The 27,659-nt window shown below is 29.7% G+C and overlaps 1 pseudogene; it reads left to right on the top strand.

Annotated features, from left to right (window-relative positions):
- Positions 1-27,659, top strand: part of LOC119609517 — a 100,496-nt pseudogene that overhangs the window by 52,417 nt on the left and 20,420 nt on the right.

Below are 27,659 nucleotides of genomic sequence, written 5' to 3'. Positions count from 1 at the left end.
AACAGAACTAGAACAGAACTAGAACAGAACTAGAACAGAACTAGAACAGAACTAGAGCAGAAACAGAACTAGAACAGAACTAGAAGCAGAACTAGAACAGAACTAGAACAGAACTAGAACAGAACTAGAACAGAACTAGAACAGAACTAGAACAGAACTAGAACAGAACTAGAACAGAACTAGAACAGAACTAGAACAGAACTAGAACAGAACTAGAACAGAACTAGAACAGAACTAGAACAGAACTAGAACAGAACTAGAACAGAACTAGAACAGAACTAGAACAGAACTAGAACAGAACTAGAACAGAACTAGAACAGAACTAGAACAGAACTAGAACAGAACTAGAACAGAACTAGAACAGAACTAGAACAGAACTAGAACAGAACTAGAACAGAACTAGAACAGAACTAGAACAGAACTAGAACAGAACTAGAACAGAACTAGAACAGAACTAGAACAGAACTAGAACAGAACTAGAACAGAACTAGAACAGAACTAGAACAGAACTAGAACAGAACTAGAACAGAACTAGAACAGAACTAGAACAGAACTAGAACAGAACTAGAACAGAACTAGAACAGAACTAGAACAGAACTAGAACAGAACTAGAACAGAACTAGAACAGAACTAGAACAGAACTAGAACAGAACTAGAACAGAACTAGAACAGAACTAGAACAGAACTAGAACAGAACTAGAACAGAACTAGAACAGAACTAGAACAGAACTAGAACAGAACTAGAACAGAACTAGAACAGAACTAGAACAGAACTAGAACAGAACTAGAACAGAACTAGAACAGAACTAGAACAGAACTAGAACAGAACTAGAACGAACTAGACAGAACTAGAACAGAACTAGAACAGAACTAGAACAGAACTAGAACAGAACTAGAACAGAACTAGAACAGAACTAGAACAGAACTAGAACAGAACTAGAACAGAACTAGAACAAAACTAGAACAGGACCATTTTTTAAAATGAAATTCCCTTATTAACTTTAATACACAGTATGTTGTTGGTCAATATACATATGTATGTACATCAGAAAGTACATCTTAAGATTTTGATAACTATGCAATCGAAGAAGTTCTTTATACGAAAAAGAACAAGAACATTTTAGGAATGTAAAGATAGTAACCTAAAAATCCAAATATACATGTATACATATTTATGTAAGTAGTTATGCACATAAGAGAAGGTATATATATATGTATGTATATTTATTGATATTTGTATTCGGACTACATTTGTGTGTGAACTCTATAAACATTTGCTATATACAAACAAAATTACATGAAATGTACCACAACACTAACAGCCTGCAGAATTTAATATTTTCCACTCTATGACACACACAAACAGGATCTTTAAGTAGAACTGTAAAGAGAAAAACATTAGCAAAAGTTGTAGAAAATATTAAAAAAAAAACAATATATAGAAACTAAAGTCCTGCTATTTATTCTGACCCTACTGTAAATGCATATATGTGTGAATGACCATAAGAACACCTGTTTTTTCCAGCAAAAGTTATTTATCTTTTTATCCAAGTATTTACACAAAAATGGACATAATGTATACATGTGTTTTCATATGTGACTGTATGTAGATACCGACTTAAAATCTGGGCAACTTGAAATGAAAATTAGGTCAAAATATTTCCAAATGAATGCAACGGCTTGAGTAGGTAAACATCTCAAAAATAAGAAATAAAATTTAAAGTATTCTTTCTGTACAAAATTTCAATCAAATTGTACAACAATTTAAATGTAATTAATTATCACACTTTAAGTGAAAATAAATATGTAAAAATCTCTTTAGTCAAAGATATTAATTAATTAATTAATTGTTCTTTTCTGTACGTTTTCTCTTTTCAGGATGAAAAGAATCAATTGCTGGTAACAAATGTTTGGCTGAAATTGGTAAGTTGTTTAATATTAAATTAAGGAAAATTGAATTGATAAGAACAATTCAGTTCTAGTTCAGTTCTAGTTCAGTTCTAGTTCAGTTCTAGTTCAGTTCTAGTTCAGTTCTAGTTCAGTTCTAGTTCAGTTCTAGTTCAGTTCTAGTTCAGTTCTAGTTCAGTTCTAGTTCAGTTCTAGTTCAGTTCTAGTTCAGTTCTAGTTCAGTTCTAGTTCAGTTCTAGTTCAGTTCTAGTTCAGTTCTAGTTCAGTTCTAGTTCAGTTCTAGTTCAGTTCTAGTTCAGTTCTAGTTCAGTTCTAGTTCAGTTCTAGTTCAGTTCTAGTTCAGTTCTAGTTCAGTTCTAGTTCAGTTCTAGTTCAGTTCTAGTTCAGTTCTAGTTCAGTTCTAGTTCAGTTCTAGTTCAGTTCTAGTTCAGTTCTAGTTCAGTTCTAGTTCAGTTCTAGTTCAGTTCTAGTTCAGTTCTAGTTCAGTTCTAGTTCAGTTCTAGTTCAGTTCTAGTTCAGTTCTAGTTCAGTTCTAGTTCAGTTCTAGTTCAGTTCTAGTTCAGTTCTAGTTCGTTCTAGTTCAGTTCTAGTTCAGTTCTAGTTCAGTTCTAGTTCAGTTCTAGTTCAGTTCTAGTTCAGTTCTAGTTCAGTTCTAGCTCAGTTCTAGTTCAGTTCTAGTTCAGTTCTAGTTCAGTTCTAGTTCATTTCTAGTTCAGTTCTAGTTCAGTTCTAGTTCAGTTCTAGTACAGTTCTAGTTCAGTTCTAGTTCAGTTCTAGTTCAGTTCTAGTTCAGTTCTAGTTCAGTTCTAGTTCAGTTCTAGTTCAGTTCTAGTTCAGTTCTAGTTCAGTTCTAGTTCAGTTCTAGTTCAGTTCTAGTTCAGTTCTAGTTCAGTTCTAGTTCAGTTCTAGTTCAGTTCTAGTTCAGTTCTAGTTCAGTTCTAGTTCAGTTCTAGTCAGTTCTAGTTCAGTTCTAGTTCAGTTCTAGTTCAGTTCTAGTTCAGTTCTAGTTCAGTTCTAGCTCAGTTCTAGTTCAGTTCTAGTTCAGTTCTAGTTCAGTTCTAGTTCATTTCTAGTTCAGTTCTAGTTTTCAGTTCTAGTTCAGTTCTAGTACAGTTCTAGTTCAGTTCTAGTTCAGTTCTAGTTCAGTTCTAGTTCAGTTCTAGTTCAGTTCTAGTTCAGTTCTAGTTCAGTTCTAGTTCAGTTCTAGTTCAGTTCTAGTTCAGTTCTAGTTCAGTTCTAGTTCAGTTCTAGTTCAGTTCTAGTTCAGTTCTAGTTCAGTTCTAGTTCAGTTCTAGTTCAGTTCTAGTTCAGTTCTAGTTCAGTTCTAGTTCAGTTCTAGTTCAGTTCTAGTTCAGTTCTAGTTCAGTTCTAGTTCAGTTCTAGTTCAGTTCTAGTTCAGTTCTAGTTCAGTTCTAGTTCAGTTCTAGTTCAGTTCTAGTTCAGTTCTAGTTCAGTTCTAGTTCAGTTCTAGTTCAGTTCTAGTTCAGTTCTAGTTCAGTTCTAGTCAGTTCTAGCTCAGTTCTAGTTCAGTTCTAGTTCAGTTCTAGTTCAGTTCTAGTTCATTCAGTCAGTTCTAGTTCAGTTCTAGTTCAGTTTCTAGTACAGTTCTAGTTCAGTTCTAGTTCAGTTCTAGTTCAGTTCTAGTTCAGTTCTAGTTCTGATCAAAAAATTGATCAGAATTCTTTTTATTCATATTACATCATAATTGTACTATTTAACTTGGCGGTTCATATACACACAAAGATTTACACAATCATTCCCCTGATTATGATATTTTCCATATGGAACATCTGATACAAGAGGCTGATAGAATTCAGTGGACAAACATTTATGTATATTCACAAATTTCAGTGGTTTATATCCCACCTTGCCGGTGGAATTATGCCAGCATGATTTTATGTGAATATAAATATCATTAAGAGCGTGTGCTGGTGCGTTTGAATATGACAATTATATTTAAATTTTCCCGATAGTTCGGGGGGACAACTGCACAACAATACTGCCTATCATTAGTAGAACTAACAGAAAATAATTATTTTCAGCACGTTGTTCTCTGTCTTAAAAGGATACATCGATTTATTCTAAAACTGCTGGAAGTTTATAAGATTTTAATGTTATCACAAGCACATACTAACAAAATAACGTTGTACGCGTAGTCGTAAATAAAATAAAAATGTTGAAAGTAGAAGAAAAATGCAAACAAGATAAAGTTTTGTTGCATACGTTAAGGCGCATTCATAAAAGCTTATAGCCTTAAACAAACGCATTTAAATATTTGTGTATTGGCGAATATGTGTGTCTGTACATGTTGGATGTTTACACATTCACATAAATATTTGCATGTTTCACACAAATTACCGCAAAATTGATGGAAATAAAAAACTCAAACAAACAGGAAATAATTTAATACGATGTTGTGTGAGTGTGTCTGCGTGCTTCAGGTTGTCATGACAAAATGATATTTGATCGATAAATTTACAGAAAGAAAAACAAAATAAAAACTGTTTAATTTAAAAAGTTTAAAATTTATTACAGTATTTATTTATCTTTTAAAAATTAAAATGCTTTAAATGGTAGATACAGAACGATAAATATAATTTTCATAGTTGATTTAACTTAAGCCAAACTGAACAAGAACTGAACTAGAACTGAACTGAACTAGAACTGAACTGAACTAGAACTGAACTAGAACAGAACTAGAACAGAACTAGAACAGAACTAGAACTGAACTAGAACTGAACTAGAAGTGAACTAGACTGAACTAGAACTGAACTAGAACTGAACTAGAACTGAACTAGAACTGAACTAGAACTGAACTAGAACTGAACTAGAACTGAACTAGAACTGAACTAGAACTGAACTAGAACTGAACTAGAACTGAACTAGAACTGAATAGAAATAGAACTGAACTAGAACTGAACTAGAAACTGAACTAGAACTGAACTAGAACTGAACTAGAACTGAACTAGAACTGAACTAGAACTGAACTAGAACTGAACTGAACTAGAACTGAACTAGACCTGAACTAGAACTGAACTAGAACTGAACTAGAACTGAACTAGAACTGAATAGAACTGAACTAGAACTGAACTAGAACTGAACTAGAACTGAACTAGAACTGAACTAGAACTGAACTAGAACTGAACTAGAACTGAACTAGAACTGAACTAGAACTGAACTAGAACTGAACTAGAACTGAACTAGAAACTGAACTAGAACTGAACTAGAACTGAACTAGAACTGAACTAGAACTGAACTAGAACTGAACTAGAACTGAACTAGAACTGAACTAGAACTGAACTAGAAACTGAACTAGAACTGAACTAGAACTGAACTAGAACTGAACTAGAACTGAACTAGAACTGAACTGGAACTGAACTAGAACTGAACTAGAACTGAACTAGAACTGAACTAGAACTGAACTAGAACTGAACTAGAACTGAACTAAAACTGAACTAGAAGTGAACTAGAACTAGGAAAACAGGAATTTCATTTAATGCACAAGTAGTGCCTTTGCAGTAGAAAATGTATTTGATTTACATCAATAGAAGCCTCTCAAATTTCAAAGCAATTTCTGCTGCTTAATAAGATTCTTTTGTCATAAGCTCTAGATTAAAGTTCCACTTACTTTGTATTATTAAATTTTCGCTTTTTAATATATTTACAATTCTCATACCTTACCTCATATTTCTTCTCCTGCCCACAGGAATGGAACGATATGAATTTACGTTGGAATACTTCAGACTATGGGGGTATAAAAGATTTACGTATACCACCGCATCGGATATGGAAACCGGATGTACTGATGTACAACAGTGCTGACGAGGGTTTCGATGGTACATATCAAACAAATGTTGTGGTGCGGAATAATGGCTCTTGCCTCTATGTACCACCGGGCATATTTAAGTCAACATGTAAAATTGACATAACATGGTTTCCGTTTGATGATCAACGTTGTGAAATGAAATTTGGCAGTTGGACATATGATGGATTTCAGGTTTGGCAAAATATGACAAAAAAGCAGAACAAAACGCTACAATGTAGTGTAAGAGCTGCAAAAAAAAAAAAAAAAGAATAAAAATGAAAAAATAAGGAGTGATTTTGTAATATTGTTGCTTTCTTTCAACCATTGAACAAGTGGCAAAAAGGGAGTACACAGTAGTAATAATTATGATTTGAAGTTTTGGTTTTTTTTAAATTGGAATTTTTAGTTTAAAAAAATTAAATTTTTTTTAAATTGTTTATTTATTTATGATTGAAAAAAACAATATAAAACTCAACTCATCATCATGTTTCGACAGCTGGATTTGCAATTACAAGATGAAACTGGCGGTGATATCAGCAGTTACGTGCTCAACGGCGAGTGGGAACTACTGGGTGAGTAGTTGAAATTCAAAAACAACCAAAAACAAAAACAAAAGATTCATAAATAAAACCTACCAAATTCATATACATTCACGTTAAAACAACGTTTAAATTCAAAATAAAAAGAACCATCTAACTAAAATTAAAACGTCTAACTTAAATGAAACAAAACAAAACACTGTAAAACAAATGTATAAATCATGGCATTTTATGATTTTTATTCTTCTTTTTTTCTATTCGGGAAAGATATTTTCCACACTTTTTCCACAATAAACAAAAAAAACAAGTAGTTAAAATTTTTTTTCCTGAAATACCGTATACCATAAATGTTTTTAATGGTTGTTATTATTATTGTTGTATACTAAATATTGTAAATGTTGATGTTACTGTTGTTATAAATGTTGATGTTGCTTTTAATATTAATGTTTTCCAAAAAAAGAACAAATAAAACCATAAACTAACAAAACAAAAAAAGTACATAAAAAAAGTTAAATGAACAATTTAGAAAAAAACTAAGAACTATAATCAAAATACAAATTTTAACCTACAGAAATTATAAAGAAACTACAAATAGCCACTACAAATTTTAAATGCCCTACACTGGTGATTAATAACAAAAAGACATATAGACTAAAGCTAAAGCCAATGAAATTTCTATTAAAAGTAATATAGTTGTCTGGTAGTCAATTTTACTGATAATATAATCAACTTTTCTATAGTTTATTTGTGCTATAGTCATATTTTCATTAGAATATGGTTGCTATAGTCCACCTTTCTTTAGAATATTGGTGCTATAGTCCACTTCTCTATAGAATACAAATGCTATAGTCGACTTTTCTTTAGAACACTAGTACTATAGAAAATTTTCATTATAATATTTGTAATATAGTCAACTTTTCTATATAATATTGGTGCTATAGTCGACTTTTCTATAGAATATTCGTACTATAGTCAAATTTCCATAGAATATTGGTGCTATAGCCGACTTTGTATATAATACTGGTGCTATAGTCGATTCTTTTATAGAATGTTGGTGCTATAGTCAACTTTTCTTTAGACTATTAATGCTATAGTCAACTTTTCTTTAAAATATTTGTGCTATAGAAAATTTTCGTTATAATATAGGTACTATAGTCAACATTTCTATATAATGTTGGTGCTATAGTCGACCTTTCTATAGAATATTGGTACTATAATCAAATTTCTATAGAATATTGGTGCTATAGCCGACATTCTATAGAATATTGGTGCTATATTCGACACTTTTATAGAATGTTGGTGCTATAGTCAACTCTTTAATAGAATGTTGGTGCTATTGTCAACTTTTCTAAAGAATATTAACGCTATAGTCGACTTTCCTATAGAATATTAGTGCTATAGTCAAGTTTTCTTTAGAATATTGGTGCTATATCCGACTTTCTATAGAATACTGGTGCTATAGTCGATTCATTTATAGAATGTTGGTGCTATAGTAAACTTTTCTTTTGACTATTAGTGCTATGAAAATTTTCTTTGTAATATAGGTATTATGGTCAACTCTTGTATACAATATTGATGCTATAGTCGACTTTTCTATAGAATATTGCTACTATAGTCAAATTTCCATAGAATATTGGTGCTATAGTCAACTTTTATTTCGAAAATTAGTGCTATAGTCAACTTTTCTAAAGAATATTAATGCAATAGTCGACTTTTCTATAGAATATTAGTGCTATAGTCAAGTTTTCTTTTGAATATTGGTGCTATAGTCTACTTTTCTATATAAAACTAGTGCTAAGGAATTTTCCTCATAATATTGGTACTGTGGTAAACTTTTTTATACAATATTGCTACTATAATCAACTTGGTGCTATAGTCAAATTTCTATAGAATATTCTGCTATATTCGACTATTATATAGAATACTGGTGCTATAGTCCACTTTTATATAGAATACTACTGCTATAGTCAACGTTTTCATACAATACTGTTGCTATAGTTATCTTTTCTATAGAAAATTAGTGGTATAGTCGACGTTTCAGTAAAATATTGGTACTATAGTCAAATTTTTATAGAGTGTTGGTGCTATAGCCGACTTTCTATCAAATACTGATACTACAGTCGACTCTTCTACAGAATTTTCTAATGAATGTTGATTCTATAGTCCACTTTTTTAAAGAATACTAATGCTATAGTCAACTCTTCTTTTAAATATTGTTGCTATAGTCATCTTTTCTATAGAAAATTAGTGCTATAGTCGAATTTCTATAGATTATTAGTGCTTTAGCCGAATACTGGTGCTACAGTTGATACGTCTACAGAATATTTCTTTAGACTTAAGTGATATAGTCATATTTTCTATTGAATGTTGCAGCTATAGTAGTTTATTCTATAGAACATTGAAGCTATAGCCGACTTTCTATAGAATACTGGTGCTATAGTCAGCTTTTCTAATGAATATTTCTGCTTTCTTTCTTTCTTTAGAATATTAGTGCTATAGTCAAGTTTTCTTTAAAATATTGGTGCTATTCTCCACTTTTCTATAGAATAATAATGCTATAGTCAACTTTTTTATACAATGCTGGAGCTAGTCGACGTTTCAATAGATTATTGGTACTATAGTAAACAGTCGACTTTTCTACAGAATATTTCTTTAGAATATTGGTGCTATAGTCAACTTTTCTATAAATAACTAGTGCTATAGTCATTTTTTCTATTGAATATTGGAGCTATAGCCAATTTTTATATAGAATAATGGTATAATAGTCAACTATTCTGTAGAACATCTATGCAACAGCCGACTTTTTATAGAATACTGCAGCTATAGTCAGCTCTTCTAATAAATATTTCTGCTTTTTCTTTAGAATATTAGTGCTATATTAAACTTTTCCTTAGAATATTGGTGCTATAGTCGTCTTTTCTATAGGATACCGTTGCTATAGTCAACTTTTCTTTAGAATATTAGTGCTATAGTCATCTTTTCTATATAATATTGGTGATATAGTCAACTTTATATAGAAAATTGGTGCTATAGTAAGTTATTTTATAGAACATTGGTGCTATAGTTTGTTTTTCAATATAATATTGGTGCTACAGTCGACGTTCTATTGAATAATGGTGCTATAGTCAACTTTTTTATACAATATTGATGCTATAGCTGACTTTACTATAGAATAATGTTTCTACAGTCGAATTTTTTATACTCTTGCTATAGTCGACTCTTTTATAGAATATTGGTGCTATAGTCGACTTTTCTATACAATAAAGGAGCTATAGTCAATTTTTCTATAGAATAATGTTTCCACAGTCAACTCATCTCTAAAATATTAATGCAACATCTCCCCGTGTAGGGCATTTAATACCCCATATAGGGCAAAATATCTGCCCATATAAAAAAGCATAACTAACAAACAAACAAAGCTGCTTATAAAAAACTAAAGGTTATAAATACTAAATGTAAACTATGCATAGAACCGAAACAAATCTCTGTGATATTTATATTTAGAAAACTACAATTCCAGACAATCAAACTACAACTACAAAACTAAACAAAAAGAGAAAAATTTGAAACAATATGAAACAGATGTTACAGAAATTTGTTCATCTCACCCCCCCCCAAAAAAACAGAAGACTTTATAGTAATAGGTTTATAAACGCAAAAAAAAAAAAATTAAATTGAAATGCATAGCAAGGGAACGGATGTTTTTGAAATAAGATTTAATTAGTATTTGTTATACTTATGTATGTCTGTCTTCCTACTGGCAAGAGAAATAGAGGGAATAATTAAGGAAAAACATATTTCAAATTAATATGCAGGACTATAAGGCAGCCAAACAGATAAAAACAAGTCTGGTTGCAATGAATAGGGAATTAAAGTGGTAGTATGGAATGGCAACAAATTATTAAAAATAATAGAAAATTTACTAGAAAATATAACAAATATTCTGTTTAACTAAAATTTGTCTTTTACTTGGCAAAATCTTGACCTTAATTTTATGTTAAGTTTATCAAGTATAAAGAGTAAACTTAATAGTTTTATGCTTTTCCGGTGAAATGCTTTCTCCTAGCAGCAGTCTTCAAATTAAAACACAAAATTCACAATTAAAATCCAGATTTTTTATTTGTGCACTCAGGTAGAATATACACTAAATGTTCTTTACCAAAGCTATCTCAAATAACTGGTAAAAAAATAAAACTTTTTTTACACAAAAATATTTCAATAAGTTATTTAAACCCATTAGAAATTTTTACATACATATATTCTTAATGAAACTTTACACATGACTTGATAAAGGAACAGAAAATGTTAGTTAACAAATAGTTAAAGTAAAATATTTTTGAACTAAAATAAATTTATTTAGGAAAATTATACAAAAATAATCATGTTTTCTTCAATTTAAATTAAAAAAAAAAAATTATATTAAAATAAATTTAGAAAAGTGAGGTACAAAGTCAATACGAATGTATTAGCTATAGTACAATTTTCTATACAATGTTTGAGCTACAAACAACTCTATTATAAAACATCGGTGCTATAGTCAACTTTTCAATATAATGTTAGTACTATAGTCAACCTATCTGTATAATATTGGTGCTATGGGCAACTTTTCTACACTAATTCGATGCTATGGTATACTTTTCTATACAATAATTGCGCTATAGTCAATTTATTCGTACAATAATGGTGCTATTGTCAACTTTTCTATACAATGCCTTTGCTATAGTTAACTTTTCTATATAAAAATGATGCTATAGTCACCTTTTCTATAGAATATTGAAGCTATAGCCATTTTTTGTATAGAATAATGGTGTAATAGTCAACTATTCTGTAGAACATCTGTGCAACAGCCGACTTTTTATAGAATACTGGTGCTATAGTCAGCTTTTCTAATGAATATTTCTGCTGTAGTTAACTTTTATTTAGAATATTAGTGCTATAGTAAACTTTTCGTTAGAATATTGGTGCTATAGTCATCTTTTCTATATAATGCCTTTGCTATAGTCAACTTTTCTATATAAAATTGATGCTATAGTCACCTTTTCTATAGAATATTGCTATAGTTAACTTTTCTTTAGAATATTAGTTCTATAGTCAACATTTCGTTAGAATATTAGTGCTATAGTCGTCTTTTCTTTAGAATACTGTTGCTCTAGTCAATTTTTTTCAGAATATTGGTTCTATACTAATTTTTTTCTATATAATATTGGTGCTATAGTCAACTTTTTATAGAAAATTTGTGCTATACTCAGTTATTTTATAGAACATTGATGATATAGTCTACATTCTATAGAATAATGGTGCTATAGTCAACTGTTTCATACAATATAGAATAAAGTTGCTATAATCGAGTTATAGTCAATTTATTCGTACAATAATGGTGCTATTGTCAACTTTTCTATACAATGCCTTTGCTATAGTTAACTTTTCTATATAAAAATGATGCTATAGTCACCTTTTCTATAGAATATTGAAGCTATAGCCATTTTTTGTATAGAATAATGGTGTAATAGTCAACTATTCTGTAGAACATCTGTGCAACAGCCGACTTTTTATAGAATACTGGTGCTATAGTCAGCTTTTCTAATGAATATTTCTGCTGTAGTTAACTTTTATTTAGAATATTAGTGCTATAGTAAACTTTTCGTTAGAATATTGGTGCTATAGTCATCTTTTCTATATAATGCCTTTGCTATAGTCAACTTTTCTATATAAAATTGATGCTATAGTCACCTTTTCTATAGAATATTGCTATAGTTAACTTTTCTTTAGAATATTAGTTCTATAGTCAACATTTCGTTAGAATATTAGTGCTATAGTCGTCTTTTCTTTAGAATACTGTTGCTCTAGTCAATTTTTTTCAGAATATTGGTTCTATACTAATTTTTTTCTATATAATATTGGTGCTATAGTCAACTTTTTATAGAAAATTTGTGCTATACTCAGTTATTTTATAGAACATTGATGATATAGTCTACATTCTATAGAATAATGGTGCTATAGTCAACTGTTTCATACAATATAGAATAAAGTTGCTATAATCGAGTTTTCTATAGAATTCTCTTGCAATTGTCAACTCTTCTATAGAATTTTGGTGCTATAGTCAACTTTTCTATAGAATAATTGGGCTATAGTCAAATTTTCTATAGAATATTGTTTCCATAATCAACTCTTTCTATACAATGCCTTTGCTATAGTCAACTTTCCTATACAATATTGGTGCTATAGTCAACTAATCTATACAATGTCTTTGATATAGTCAACTTTTCTATATAATGTTGATGCTATAGTCAACTAATCTATACAATGTCTTTGATATAGTCAACTTTTCTATATAATATTGGTTAACTATATATATATTTTATAATATTGGTTAACTATATAGAGAATCGGTGCTATTGTCAACTTGTCCCCACTATACCTGTGTCATTGCCAACTGTTCTATACCATATCTGTAATATAGTAAACTAATCTATACAATACCTGTGCTATAGTCAACTTTTCTGTGTCATATCTTTGCTGTAGTCAACTTATCTGTACAATACTGGTACTATGGGCAACTTTTTCATGCTAAATCTATGCTATAGTAAACTTTTCTATACCATATCTGTGCTATAGTAAACTAATCTATACAATACGGGTGCTATAGTCAACTTTTTTGTGTCATATTTTTGCTGTAGTCTACTTTTCTATACACTATAAGTGCTATAGTAAACTAATCTATACAATATCTGTGCTGTAGTCAACTTTTCTGTGCCATATCTTTGCTGTAGTCAACATATCTACACACTGTAGGTACTATAGCCAACTTTTCTACACAATAGTGGTGCTATGGGCAACTTTTCTACACTAAATCAGTGCTATAGAAAACTTTTCTATACAATATTTGTGCTATAGTAAATTTATTCGCACAATATCGGTGCTATTGTCAACTTTTCTATACAATGTTTTTGCTGTAGTCAACTTTCCTATACATTAGTGGTGCTATAGTCTACTAATCTCTATAATGTCTTTGTTATAATCAATTTTTCTATACAATATTGATGCTATAGTCAACTGATCTATATAACATTGGAGCTAGAGTAACTCACCTATACAATATTTATACTATTGTCTACGTATCTATAAAATATTGATGGTATAGTCAACTTATCTCTACAATATCGGTGCTATAGTCAACTTTTCTATACAATATTGGGGCTATAGTTAACTTTTCTCAGCTTTTATGTACAATACTGGTGTTATAGTAAACTTTTCTATGCAATATCTGTGCTGTAGTCAAATTTTAAATACAATATTAATACTATAGGCATCTTTTCTATGCAATATCGGTGCTATAGTCAAATTTTTAATACAATATTGATGCTATTGTCAACTTTTCTATACAATATCGGTGCTATAGTCAAATTTTTAATACAATATAGGTGCTATAGTCAACTTTTCAAAACAATATCAGAGCTATAGTCAAATTTTTATTACAATATTGGTGCTATAGTCATATTTTCTATAAAATATTGGTGCTATAGTAAAATTTGTAATACAATATGGGTGCTATAGTTAGTTTTTTTCCTTATAATATTTGTAGTATGATCATGTTTCCTATAGAATATTGCTGCTATAGTCCACTTTTTTCTATAATATAGTAGCTTTAGTAACTTTTATAGTTATAATTCACTCCCTTAACTTCTGTCTTCTTTTCTTACTTAGATTTCCAACATCTTTATAATCATATTTATGGCCTCATCATTCATTTCTCTTTTCTTTATTTAACGCAGAATGAAAAACTTTTTTCTGGCCACATTTATCTTTATCTAGTTATTTTAACATTTTACATATCATTCTTATTTTCTGCTTAGTAAAAAGAAAAGAAACCCCAGCTAACAACTGTAAGAATATTTAACTTTCATTTAATATTTGTATAGTTTTTTGTTTGCCATTTGTATTTAAAGTTGTTTGCTTTAGTTTGTGGTATATTTAACTACCGGAAAAGTAGGGGGTTAACCGCAATGATTTATAGTGGCCAATATTCAATTGAGTTGAGAATTTAGTTTTTCTTTTTCAATGTTGTGCCAAACAAAAGGTGAGCGAAAAGTTAAATTTTGCTTAAGTGTTGAAAGGTGGCAGAGAGAAAGCCACAAAGCTTTTAATTTTGGACAAGATTGTGGAAGTAGGATAGTTATGTATTTTAAGGTATAACGAGATAGTTTGAAATTAATATAATGTGTCAAAAACATATATAATAAAATAACCTTTTTCTTGGTTTATAGTTTAGAATCGTTCATATTGTTTCAGAATTTTTCTTTCACATCAACATTTCATTTCTTCATTAACATTTGTCTTCGTCAAATCTTTTTCACTATTTCAAAAACTTTAACATCTATTCTATGACTGTGAGACTAAACATATCCAGTTCCATGGAAAATGTATCTATCATTTAAACTTCTACGCCACCACTTAATCACGCTATCAACAAACTTTTTCCACTCTTACTCTCTAAAACATTTCACATGACGTTTCAATGAAAAATTCAACTCTCTATAACTTTTTAAAAGTCCAAGTAACAAAATTAAAAATAATTATCATCATAAACCTAAAAAAGTCTAAAACAATTTAAATAAAACTTAAATAAAAATCAAATTTAATTACTCCCAACAAATAAACTTCTATAAAAAAAACCGAAAAAGAAAACATAAACGTAAAACAACCAAATGTAATTAATTTAAACTACACTTTGCTTATCCAGTGTTCTCACCCTCCTACACCAAAGTATATTTAAATATATAAAATAATTAAAATATATATATATGTAAACAAATCTAAAACACTCTAACAAATGTTAAATAATGCAAAACTCACTGCATAACATTGGGCGCTTTAACTTTACAAGACCGAAATATCCGCCTTAAATGTTTCACTATGTAAACAAAAACACAACAACAAAGTTTTTTTATAAACAAAAAATATCAAAACCAGAGAAAAATTCAATTTTTTCTTTTTTCATTAAGAAAAAATTTAATTTTACTCTTAAAAGCAAAAATTATTGAATTTAATTTCAAAAAAAAGAAAAATTTTTCTAAAAATAAAGGTAAGAATTTTTTTGGAATGAAAAATCCTTTAAAAAACAAGCAACAACAAATTGGAAAACATTTTTAAAAGCTTAAACTAAACCATTGAACAAAAACAAAACACAGTACATTTCTAAAGACAATTTACAAGAAAATAAGTCAAAATGTTAAAACACAAGTAATCGTAGTAATAAGAAAAACGGGTCAGTTTTAAATAATGACTGAAAAAAATCTCAAATTTTTAATAAAATTAAAGCTTTAGTAAACTTTTCTATAAAAAACACGTTTAAAACTAACTTTTCCATGCTATTCTAGTTCTGTTGTAGTTCTGTTCTAGTTCTGTTCTAGTTCTGTTCTAGTTCTGTTCTAGTTCTGTTCTAGTTCTGTTCTAGTTCTGTTCTAGTTCTGTTCTAGTTCTGTTCTAGTTCTGTTCTAGTTCTGTTCTAGTTCTGTTCTAGTTCTAGTTCTGTTCTAGTTCTGTTCTAGTTCGGTTCTAGTTCTTTTCTAGTTCTGTTCTAGTTCTGTTCTAGTTCTGTTCTAGTTCTGTTCTAGTTCTGTTCTAGTTCTGTTCTAGTTCCGTTCTAGTTCTGTTCTAGTTCTGTTCTAGTTCTGTTCTAGTTCTGTTCTAGTTCTGTTCTAGTTCTGTTCAAGTTCTGTTCTAGTTTCTGTTCTAGTTCTGTTCTAGTTCTGTTCAAGTTCTGTTCTAGTTCTGTTCTAGTTCTGTTCAAGTTCTGTCTAGTTCTGTTTCTAGTTCTGTTCTGTTCTAGTTCTGTTCTAGTTCTGTTCTAGTTCTGTTCTAGTTCTGTTCTAGTTCTGTTCTAGTTCTGTTCTAGTTCTGTTCTAGTTCTGTTCTAGTTCTGTTCTAGTTCTGTTCTAGTTTCTGTTCTAGTTCTGTTCTAGTTCTGTTCTAGTTCTGTTCTAGTTCTGTTCTAGTTCTGTTCTAGTTCTGTTCTAGTTCTGTTCTAGTCTGTTCTAGTTCTGTTCTAGTTCTGTTCTAGTTCTGTTCTAGTTCTGTTCTAGTTCTGTTCTAGTTCTGTTCTAGTTCTGTTCTAGTTCTGTTCTAGTTCTGTTCTAGTTCTGTTCTAGTTCTGTTCTAGTTCTGTTCTAGTTCTGTTCTAGTTCTGTTCTAGTTCTGTTCTAGTTCTGTTCTAGTTCTGTTCTAGTTCTGTTCTAGTTCTGTTCTAGTTCTGTTCTAGTTCTGTTCTAGTTCTGTTCTAGTTCTGTTCTAGTTCTGTTCTAGTTCTGTTCTAGTTCTGTTCTAGTTCTGTTCTAGTTCTGTTCTAGTTCTGTTCTAGTTCTGTTCTAGTTCTGTTCTAGTTCTGTTCTAGTTCTGTTCTAGTTCTGTTCTAGTTCTGTTCTAGTTCTGTTCTAGTTCTGTTCTAGTTCTGTTCTAGTTCTGTTCTAGTTCTGTTCTAGTTCTGTTCTAGTTCTGTTCTAGTTCTGTTCTAGTTCTGTTCTAGTTCTGTTCTAGTTCTGTTCTAGTTCTGTTCTAGTTTGTTCTAGTCTGTTCTAGTTCTGTTCTAGTTCTGTTCTAGTTCTGTTCTAGTTTGTTCTAGTTCTGTTCTAGTTCTATTCTAGTTCTGTTCTAGTTCTGTTCTAGTTCTGTTCTAGTTCTGTTCTAGTTCTGTTCTAGTTCTGTTCTAGTTCTGTTCTAGTTCTGTTCTAGTTCTGTTCTAGTTCTGTTCTAGTTCTGTTCTAGTTCTGTTCTAGTTCTGTTCTAGTTCTGTTCTAGTTCTGTTCTAGTTCTGTTCTAGTTCTGTTCTAGTTCTGTTCTGTTCTGTTCTAGTTCTGTTCTAGTTCTTTTCTAGTTCTGTTCTAGTTCTGTTCTAGTTCTGTTCTAGTTCTGTTCTAGTTCGTTCTAGTTCTAGTTCTGTTCTAGTTCTGTTCTAGTTCTGTTCCAGTTCTGTTCTAGTTCTGTTCTAGTTCTGTTTCTAGTTCTGTTCTAGTTCTGTTCTAGTTCTGTTCTAGTTCTGTTCTAGTTCTGTTCTAGTTCTGTTCTAGTTCTGTTCTAGTTCTGTTCTAGTTCTGTTCTAGTTCGTTCTAGTTCTGTTCTAGTTCTGTTCTAGTTCTGTTCTAGTTCTGTTCTAGTTCTGTTCTAGTTCTGTTCTAGTTCTGTTCTAGTTCTGTTCTAGTTCTGTTCTAGTTCTGTTCTAGTTCTGTTCAGTTGTGTTCTAGTTGTGTTCTAGTTCTTTTCTAGTTGTGTTCTAGTTCTGTTCTAGTTCTGTGCTAGTTCTAGTTCTGTTCTTAATTAGAATTGTTTATAAGAACTGATTCCATAAAAATAAAAATTAGTGCCTTTACTAAACTTTTTATAAAAAACTTTTACCAAGCAACCTTTTTTTTATTGTGGAAATGTTTTATTTCAAATTTGAGATTTTATTTAGGATTCTTTGGAAACTATTAATAGTTTCTTAAGGGTCTTAAGTTCTTTAAACATTTTTGGCTTCAATTTAAAACTGATCTTATAAAATAATGTATATAAAGTGCATGATTTTAGTAGTTTTAACTATCAAATAATTTTCTCGATAATTTGTTTTTGCATGTGTAGTTATTAATATTATGTTTGCAAAAGTTTTAGCAAACTTATAATTTTCTAGCATGAGTTTAGCAGAAGACTTAATTATAAATTAGAAAAATGTAGAATTTTTAAAAGAAATTTTATTCAAGTAAACTTTAAGCAGTAAAACTTTCTGATAAACAGAAACAGAGAACGAATACTAAGGAACAAGAATATTATTTCGATTTCAACTTACTCTTAATTTTGCGAGTTGCCTTAATTGTGCATTTGAGTTGAAGCAACATTATTGTTGCACAAACCCAATTTATGTTATATAATTTCCTTATAAGGCGTCTGCCAAGCAAAAAAAACTGCAGTTTTATTTTGAGAACGTAACGTAATTGGAATAAATATAAATTTTGTTAATTTAAAAATTGCATAAAAACTCAAACTAAATTATGTGCACTAAAAAACCCCAAAGACCTGCTGCTCCCTCTTTACGCTTTTATGGCCAGAAAAACGACAAGGAGCAAAAACAACTCTAAGAGAAAAACTTTTATTTGCAAACATGTTTCGTAGTCAATTAACAAATTAAAGAAGAAAAAATTATTTTGAACCAACTACAAGTGGGGGAAAAATAAATAAACAAATTTTTGTTAACAAAAAATTCGGTACAAATGTTGCATACATAAACCCCCCTTCTAGAAAATTTAAAAAAAAGAAATGCTTTAAAGTGCTGCTGCATAAAGACAAATTTGCAAATAGAATTGAATTTCAACAAAAATTTGAAAAAATAAACCAAATGTATACAAAATCAGGCAAAAAGGGCTAATGAAACAACTATGCAATACAGTTATTTTATGTATATAGCCCTTAAGTATGCTTTGCTTTATTTTGTTTAAAAAAATACCAGAGAGAGAAACAAAATAAAAAAACTCTCACGCTTTATTAAGAGTCAAAGCAAATACCAACTCTGCAAATAACTGCAACACGAAAACAAATAAATAAAACTTTTTACTGTTTTTTTTCTTAATTTTTGTTTCACAAATAAATTTATAGTTTTTTCTCTTTATTAAAGCAAAGCACAACATTTTCTTTTATTGGCCTCTTATCGCTTCGTTTTTTTTTATCTCTCTCTAATTGTTCAAAAGTTTATGTCTATTTTATTGACTTTTTGCTCTATTTTTGTTTTTAATTAATTAACATTTAAATTCAATTTAAAATTTAAATATTCTAACCAATTGACTGTTAAGATTTGTAAATTGATATGTTATTAAAAAACATTGGAAATCCACAAAGTCAACAACTGTTAAATTCAGATCATTTATTTATTTAAAAGTATGACTTGAATGAAGAACTATTTGATATAGCAGAACTGAATTAGAACTAAATTAGAACTGAGCTAGAACTGAAATAGAACTGAACTAGAACTGAACTAGAACTGAACTAGAACTGAACTAGAACTGAACTAGAACTGAACTAGAACTGAACTAGAACTGAACTAGGATTGGACTAGGACTGAACTAGGACTGAACTAGAACTGAACTAGAACTGAACTAGAACTGAACTAGAACTGAACTAGAACTGAACTTGAACTGAATTAGAACTGAACTAAAACTGAGCTAGAACTGAACTAGAACTGAACCAGAACTGAACTAGGACTGGACTAGGACTGAACTAGAACTGAACTAGAACTGAACTAGAACTGAACTAGAACTGAACTAGAACTGAACTAGAACTAAACTAGAACAACTAAACTAGAACTGAACTAGAAATGAACTAGAACTGAACTAGAATTGAACTAGAACTGAACTAGAACTGATCTAGAACTGAACTAGAACTTAACTAAAATTGAACTAGAACTGAACTAGAGCTGAACTAGAACTGAACTAGAACTGAACTAGAACTGAACTAGAAACTGAACTAGAACTGAACTAGAACTGAACTAGAACTGAACTAGAACTGAACTAGAACTGAACTAGAACTGAACTAGAACTGAACTAGTGAACTAGAACTGAACTAGAACTGAACTAGAACTGAACTAGAACTGAACTAGAACTGAACTAGAACTGAACTAGAACTGAACTAGAACTGAACTAGAACTGAACTAGAACTGAACTAGAACTGAACTAGAACTGAACTAGAACTGAACTAGAACTGAACTAGAACTGAACTAGAACTGAACTAGAACTGAACTAGAACTGAACTAGAACTGAACTAGAACTGAACTAGAACTGAACTAGAACTGAACTAGAACTGAACTAGAACTGAACTAGAACTGAACTAGAACTGAACTAGAACTGAACTAGAACTGAACTAGAACTGAACTAGAACTGAACTAGAACTGAACTAGAACTGAACTAGAACTGAACTAGAACTGAACTAGAACTGAACTAGAACTGAACTAGAACTGAACTAGAACTGAACTAGAACTGAACTAGAACTGAACTAGAACTGAACTAGAACTGAACTAGAACTGAACTAGAACTGAACTAGAACTGAACTAGAACTGAACTAGAACTGAACTAGTCTTGACTACAACTGAACTAGAACTGAACTAGAACTGAACTAGAACTGAACTAGAACTGAACTAGAACTGAACTAGAACTGAACTAGAACTGAACTAGAACTGAACTAGAACTGAACTAGAACTGAACTAGAACTGAACTAGAACTAGAACTGAACTAGAACTGAACTAGAACTGAACTAGATCTGAACTAGATCTGAACTAGAACTGAACTAGAACTGAACTAGAACTGAACTAGAACTGAACTAGAACAGAACTAGAACAGAACTAGAACTGACCTAGGAATAAAATCGATTTGTTCTAGAACTGAAATTGGAACTAAAACTATAGCATTTTTTGCTAAATAAATTATAAATAAAATTTCTAGAGGAATTGTTAAAAACACATTTTATTTTCATATAGTCTTTTTATTAGCTTTGAAGTTATATCAAATGTGCATCGAATTTGAAAATCAAACAATTTAGGTAAAAAAAACATATATTTATTTGACATATGAAAATTAAACCAATTTACACAAATGCAACCAACCAAACATGTCAAAATACATTTGGCAATTTGTTTAATTGAAATCGAACTTTGTCAATAAAATAAATAAATAAAAAAAATAAAACAAATTGAACAGTTGTTGAAAAAGCCAATACAGAAAAATAAAATAAAGGTCAAAAATATTAACTTAGCCTACTTTCAGGATTTCCACTTAAACAGAAATAATTTTAATTAAAAAACCTCCTATTGAATTTTAGTTTAACCTCCATTTAATACTTTTCTTGCATGTTTATCAAGCTATTGTAAACTCTAAACTCTAATTTTATTATAATATTCATTACTTAATAAATATAAATATACATAAATTTAATTAAGTGAATAAATAAAAACCTTACTCGTTTACATACGAACATACATATATAGAAATTTCTAAAATTCATTTGAATTTTAAATTAAATTTTTAACTTTTTTCCTGTTTTCCCCAAAACATTTAGGTGTGCCTGGTAAACGTAACGAGATTTATTATAATTGCTGTCCAGAACCATATATTGATATAACATTTGCGATTATAATACGAAGAAGAACATTATATTATTTTTTTAATTTAATTATACCCTGTGTACTGATTGCATCAATGGCTTTATTAGGGTTACACTGCCACCAGATTCCGGTTTGAAAAATTATCGTTGGGTAAGTAAAAACAAATTAAATAAATGAAATACACAAACAAATAAAACAAATAAAATGGAAATGAACTCCAAACTGAACCAGAATTAACATGAGAGAATTGATGTGGAAACTCCACTAGAATTAGAACTCCAACAGAACAGAACTAGAACAGAACTAGAACAGAACTAGAACAGAACTAGAAACAGAACAGAACTAGAACAGAACTAGAACAGAACAGAACAGAACTAGAACAGAACTAGAAAGAACTAGAACAGAACTAGAACAGAACTAGAACTAGAACAGAACTAGAACAGAACTAGAACAGAACTAGAACAGAACTAGAACAGAACTAGAACAGAACTAGAACAGAACTAGAACAGAACTAGAACAGAACTAGAACAGAACTAGAACAGAACTAGAACAGAACTAGAACAGAACTAGAACAGAACTAGAACAGAACTAGAACAGAACTAGAACAGAACTAGAACAGAACTAGAACAGAACTAGAACAGAACTAGAACAGAACTAGAACAGAACTAGAACAGAACTAGAACAGAACTAGAACAGAACTAGAACAGAACTAGAACAGAACTAGAACAGAACTAGAACAGAACTAGAACAGAACTAGAACAGAACTAGAACAGAACTAGAACAGAACTAGAACAGAACTAGAACAGAACTAGAACAGAACTAGAACAGAACTAGAACAGAACTAGAACAGAACTAGAACAGAACTAGAACAGAACTAGAACAGAACTAGAACAGAACTAGAACAGAACTAGAACAGAACTAGAACAGAACTAGAATAGAATTAGAATATATTTAGAACAGAACTAGAACAGAAATAAACTTGGTTTCAACTTCACATAGAACTTAGTTAGTTGCAGTTTGAAGCACATCCCATTAATGCATTTAACATTTTGCTAAGTTTTAATTGCCACTTTTTCTTTACTTTATGATAAGAAGTGCAACTTTCATCCACTTGTCATTTCTTGTCTCGAGAGAAGTTTTTTGTATAACTACATATCTCATTACAAATCCCCCTGCCAATTTTGGCTCAATATGTCAAGGCTTCTTTTGTTAAAGCAAAAGTGAACAGAAAAAGTTTTTTTCCACAAATTTTTTTTTCCAACAAATTCTATTTCCTTTTTAAATTAGCTTAACATTGATAAATATTTGATATAAGAAATGAATCTTTGAATAGTTTTTATACTTTGACATATAAAACCGCAAGTGGAAGAAGAAAAAAACTTCTTTCTATAAAAAAAAAAATGTAAACACTCCCTGGAAGTGACCTGCATAAAATTTGCACAAACCAAATGTAAAATAAACTTTAGAGAAAGTAAGAAAAATTACAAATCGTAAAAAAAAAAGAAAATAGTTTTGTAAAACTTTTGGACATTTTTAAGCAAATATACATGCGGATGAGGGAAAGCAATATAAAGACCTTGTTGCATTGCAAAATTTTTCCAAGTAGAAGATATACAATTTGTCCAGAGTAAATAGTGAAACTGCAATGCAATCATGATGGTTGAGAAATATGCAACGATTTTTTGTTTGTCCTGTCATGCTAAGTTTTCTCTTTTTCTCTTTAGTGTTAAATAAAATTGTTTAAAGTAATTCAATACCTTAGAGCATTTAGGGAGATTGCAAATTAAATTTGTTAATTTTCTACATGCAATTCATTGATTTGCAAATCAATTGTTTAACCAAGCCTCTAATTAAACACAAAATTTAATTGAATATCGCTTTGGTAGTTGTGTTATAAATATGCTGCATATGTTTCAGCTCAACCACATGCACTGCCTTACAGTTATACATTAGTTTTCAAATTTAACCCCCTTCCACCACATACATACATATATACATATGTATGTGTATATATATATATTGTGTCTTAGTTGCGGTCAATTGGTTACAGTCTATTTGGTGGCTTATGGAGTCTACTTAATACTATAGGAATTTTCAATGTAATTTGCAGTATTCAAAAGTTACTCTTACGGTTGCAATACATGTTTGTGAAGTTGTGTTTGAAACCCAGTTAAGTTGAGTCACTGAATTTGGTTAAATGAAAGCCACAGGGGAATTTCAAAAGCTTAAGTTTGTGTGGAGTTTGCTAAGTATAACGGAAAGTCTTACGCAGATGAACATAATTTGCAGTTGTCATCATATCATTGGATTAATAAAGTCAGTGGCAAGTAATTTTAAACACCTGAAGCTTATAACTTGAAATTTAAATTCAAACGCTATTATCCCAATTTAAGGATTTTTCTACAATCTGTTTTAAAATTTAAAAAATAAAGACTTTACCATAAAACTTTAACATAATCCAGCTGTAACAATAGCCTAAGTAATGCATTTTTAAATATGTCTGCATAATAACTACAGACACTATTCGCCAGCTGCATAGCTCATGTCCTTATTCTTTTTCATTTTTTGAAAGTGTCAGGCCCCCGGGAATTTTGCATTATCTTTATCCTTGTAGTGGGCAAACAAAAATTTACAACTACTTTAATTTAAATCCACTTAAAACTGCAATGTAAACACTGCAGTCTTTTTCTCACACACATACACACCCAGATTTGGGTTTGTAAGCTTTTAAGTAACCTGCCACATACACAAATAAACTAATGGCCAAAGTGTGTAGTAACGAAAAAGGGAATTGAAGATGATATACTTAAGAGACATGAGATAATCACAAGAATATTCTAAATTTTCTAGACAAACAGGAATCGGAAAACAAAAATGACTTAAAAAATTTAATTCGTTCTACTTCTGTTGTAGCTCTGTTGGAGTTCTGTTGTAGCTCTGTTGTAGTTCTATTCTAGTTCTGTTCTAGTTCTGTTCTAGTTCTGTTCTAGTTCTGTTCTAGTTCTGTTCTAGTTCTGTTCTAGTTCTGTTCTAGTTCTGTTCTAGTTGTTCTAGTTCTGTTCTAGTTCTGTTCTAGTTCTGTTCTAGTTCTGTTCTAGTTCTGTTCTAGTTCTGTTCTAGTTCTGTTCTAGTTCTGTTCTAGTTCTGTTCTAGTTCTGTTCTAGTTCTGTTTCTAGTTCTGTTCTAGTTCTGTTCTAGTTCTGTTCTAGTTCTGTTCTAGTTCTGTTCTAGTTCTGTTCTAGTTCTATTCTAGTTCTGTTCTAGTTCTGTTCTAGTTCTAGTTCTAGTTCTGTTCTAGTTCTGTTCTAGTTCTGTTCTAGTTCTGTTCTAGTTCTGTTCTAGTTCTGTTCTAGTTCTGTTCTAGTTCTGTTCTAGTTCTGTTCTAGTTCTGTTCTAGTTCTGTTCTAGTTCTGTTCTAGTTCTGTTCTAGTTCTGTTCTAGTTCTGTTCTAGTTCTGTTCTAGTTCTGTTCTAGTTCTGTTCTAGTTCTGTTCTAGTTCTGTTCTAGTTCTGTTCTAGTTCTGTTCTAGTTCTGTTCTAGTTCTGTTCTAGTTCTGTTCTAGTTCTGTTCTAGTTCTGTTCTAGTTCTGTTCTAGTTCTGTTCTAGTTCTGTTCTAGTTCTGTTCTAGTTCTGTTCTAGTTCTATTCTAGTTCTGTTGTAGTTCTGTTCTAGTTCTGTTCTAGTTCTGTTCTAGTTCTGTTCTAGTTCTGTTCTAGTTCTGTTGTAGTTCTGTTCTAGTTCTGTTGTAGTTCTGTTCTAGTTCTGTTCTAGTTCTGTTCTAGTTCTGTTCTAGTTCTGTTCTAGTTCTGTTCTAGTTCTGTTCTAGTTCTGTTCGTGTTCTGTTTTAGTTCTGTTAATTTAATTAACTTTTAATATAATTTTCCATCTTTCCATTCCAGGCGTTACTATTTTATTGTCTTTAACGGTCTTCCTTAATATGGTCGCCGAAACGATGCCAGCGACATCGGATGCCGTGCCCCTGTTAGGTAAGTTCGTCCGATTTACAGTTTCCTTTCATTTGTGTGTGTTTCGATGTGTGTGCGTGTGTATTATTAATGTATTTTAGCTAGATAACTGTAATTGTGTGTGCGTTAATGTTATTTTATTGTTTTTGTTTTGAACAACCTTTATTTATTATATTTTTATAATTTCCTTAAACTTTAAGTTTAATTAAAACAATTTTTAGTTGAACTGAAATAAAAAAAAATTAACCTAAAAATCATCACATTAGAGCGATTTTAATACAAATATAAATTAAAATCAAGATAAATCATTATAAAATTTCTCATTAAACTAATAATTAAAATATGTCACTAACTCATTTTCATGTAATAAATAATAATAAAAAAATGCTACTAAAAAAACTTCATAATTAATAATAAATTTCTAAATAAAAAAACTGCATTTCATTTTAAACAAAAGGCCAATAAAAATGAAAAAAAAAAGTTGATGATTTTATGATATTAAAACTTTGACACTTAATAAACGAAATGAATAAAAAAAATAAACTTCCCCCTTAAAACAAGAAGTGGCCAGTTATTAAAATATTTGAAAAATTTATTGACAAAGACTATTACAAATTTTTATTGGCTTGACTTTTTTTGCTGCAAAGAAAGTTTTAGCCGGAAATTTGTTTTAGCAAAAGAAAAAATAACTGGCAGCAATTAGAAATAAATAAAAAATGCAAAAAATCCCTTTAAAATCAAATTAACTTCATTAGGCTTCAAATTGCAATATGCACCCAATAATAGAAACCCAGTAAAATTTTCTGAAAAACATAATATTTCTATTAGATAATTGCAAATTCCAAAATGTTTGCTGGGTTATAATAAAAAAACTTAATCAGTTAGTTTAAATCCCTAAAACACTTAACATTTTAGATAAAAACCTTAAATTTAAATAAAGTTTTTTTATATATAATTTCCTTAAACAAATATTTACACCAAAAACATTTATATTTTACTTTAATTAGTAAAAAAAATTTAAGTTTTTTTTTTTATTTATTTTTTTATTATAAATTCCGTTAGACTCTTCACTGCACCAGTTGTATTTGATTTTCTTTGACAATAATTACTTAAAGTAAATAATAATTACTTTTCCTTAAACCCCCCCCCCCCCCCCAAATTAAACAATTTTTTAATGAAAACTCACTTTTAAAACTTAAATATGTTTTTCTTTACTTTTTGTGCACGTATTTTAATCCCTTTTAAATATAACGTTTTTTCCTATAAGAAATTTTTAATATTTTTTATAAATATAATATTAAATATTGACTATATTTGTTATATAAAAAATTAAGTCATAAATTTGAATTTAAATAAATAATTTACAAAATTAAATTTTATGGAAATTATTGGCAAAAGAAAAAAATAATTTAAATGCAAAAACTGGTAAAAATAAGTTGAAAAATAGGTTTTAGAATCATAAAAAGAACCTTAATTTAAAAATGATTTTGTTGATTTGTTGATTTTCTAGAAAAAGTACTTTTTATTAAAAAGTACCAAAACAAATTACAAAAGTACATTATATAATAAAGTATCGAAGTAATTTTTATACAAAGTACAAGTTTTTACAATAAAGTTTTTAGAATCATAAAAAGAACCTTAATTTAAAAACGATTTTGTTGATTTGTTGATTTTCTAGAAAAAGTACTTTTTATTAAAAAGTACCAAAACAAATTACAAAAGTACATTATATAATAAAGTATCGAAGTAATTTTTATACAAAGTACAAGTTTTTACAATAAAGTACCAATGTATGTACTCTTTACTAAGAAACTAAAGTACAAAGTACTTTTCATCCTTTTTATAACAAACTACAAAAGTACTTTTCACTAGGGAATATTAGAGAACCCTATAACGTAAAGCCTTTTTCGATTTGAGAAAAAAAAGTACTTGTTTGTGAAGAATTACTTTATTGGTAATAAAAAGTACTTTATTTGGAAAAAGCACTTTATTTTGAAAAAGTACTTATATTTGTGAAAAAGTACCACCCGTTTTATAACAAACTATTAAAGTTCTTTTCACTTAGGAACATTAAAGAACCCAATAACTTAGAGACTTTGCTATTTGAGGAAAAAGGTCCAAAGTACTTTTCATCCTTTTTATAACAAACTACAAAGTACCTTTTACTAAGTAACATTAAAGAACCCAATAACTTAAAGCCTTTTTCGATTTGAGGAAAAAAGTATTTATTTGTAAATAATTACTTTATTGGCAAAAAAGTACTTTATTTGGAAAAAGTACTTTATTTGAAAAAAGTACTTTTATTTGTGAAAAAGTACCACAAGCAAATA

This window comes from Lucilia sericata, unplaced genomic scaffold, assembly GCF_015586225.1.
Source record: "Lucilia sericata isolate MDLA Ls3-8-SP2 unplaced genomic scaffold, ASM1558622v1 Contig000997F_arrow, whole genome shotgun sequence".
In the NCBI taxonomy this organism is placed as follows: domain Eukaryota; kingdom Metazoa; phylum Arthropoda; class Insecta; order Diptera; family Calliphoridae; genus Lucilia; species Lucilia sericata.
Note: the sequence above shows the minus strand (reverse complement) of the source record. Positions and strands in the feature narration are given on the sequence as shown.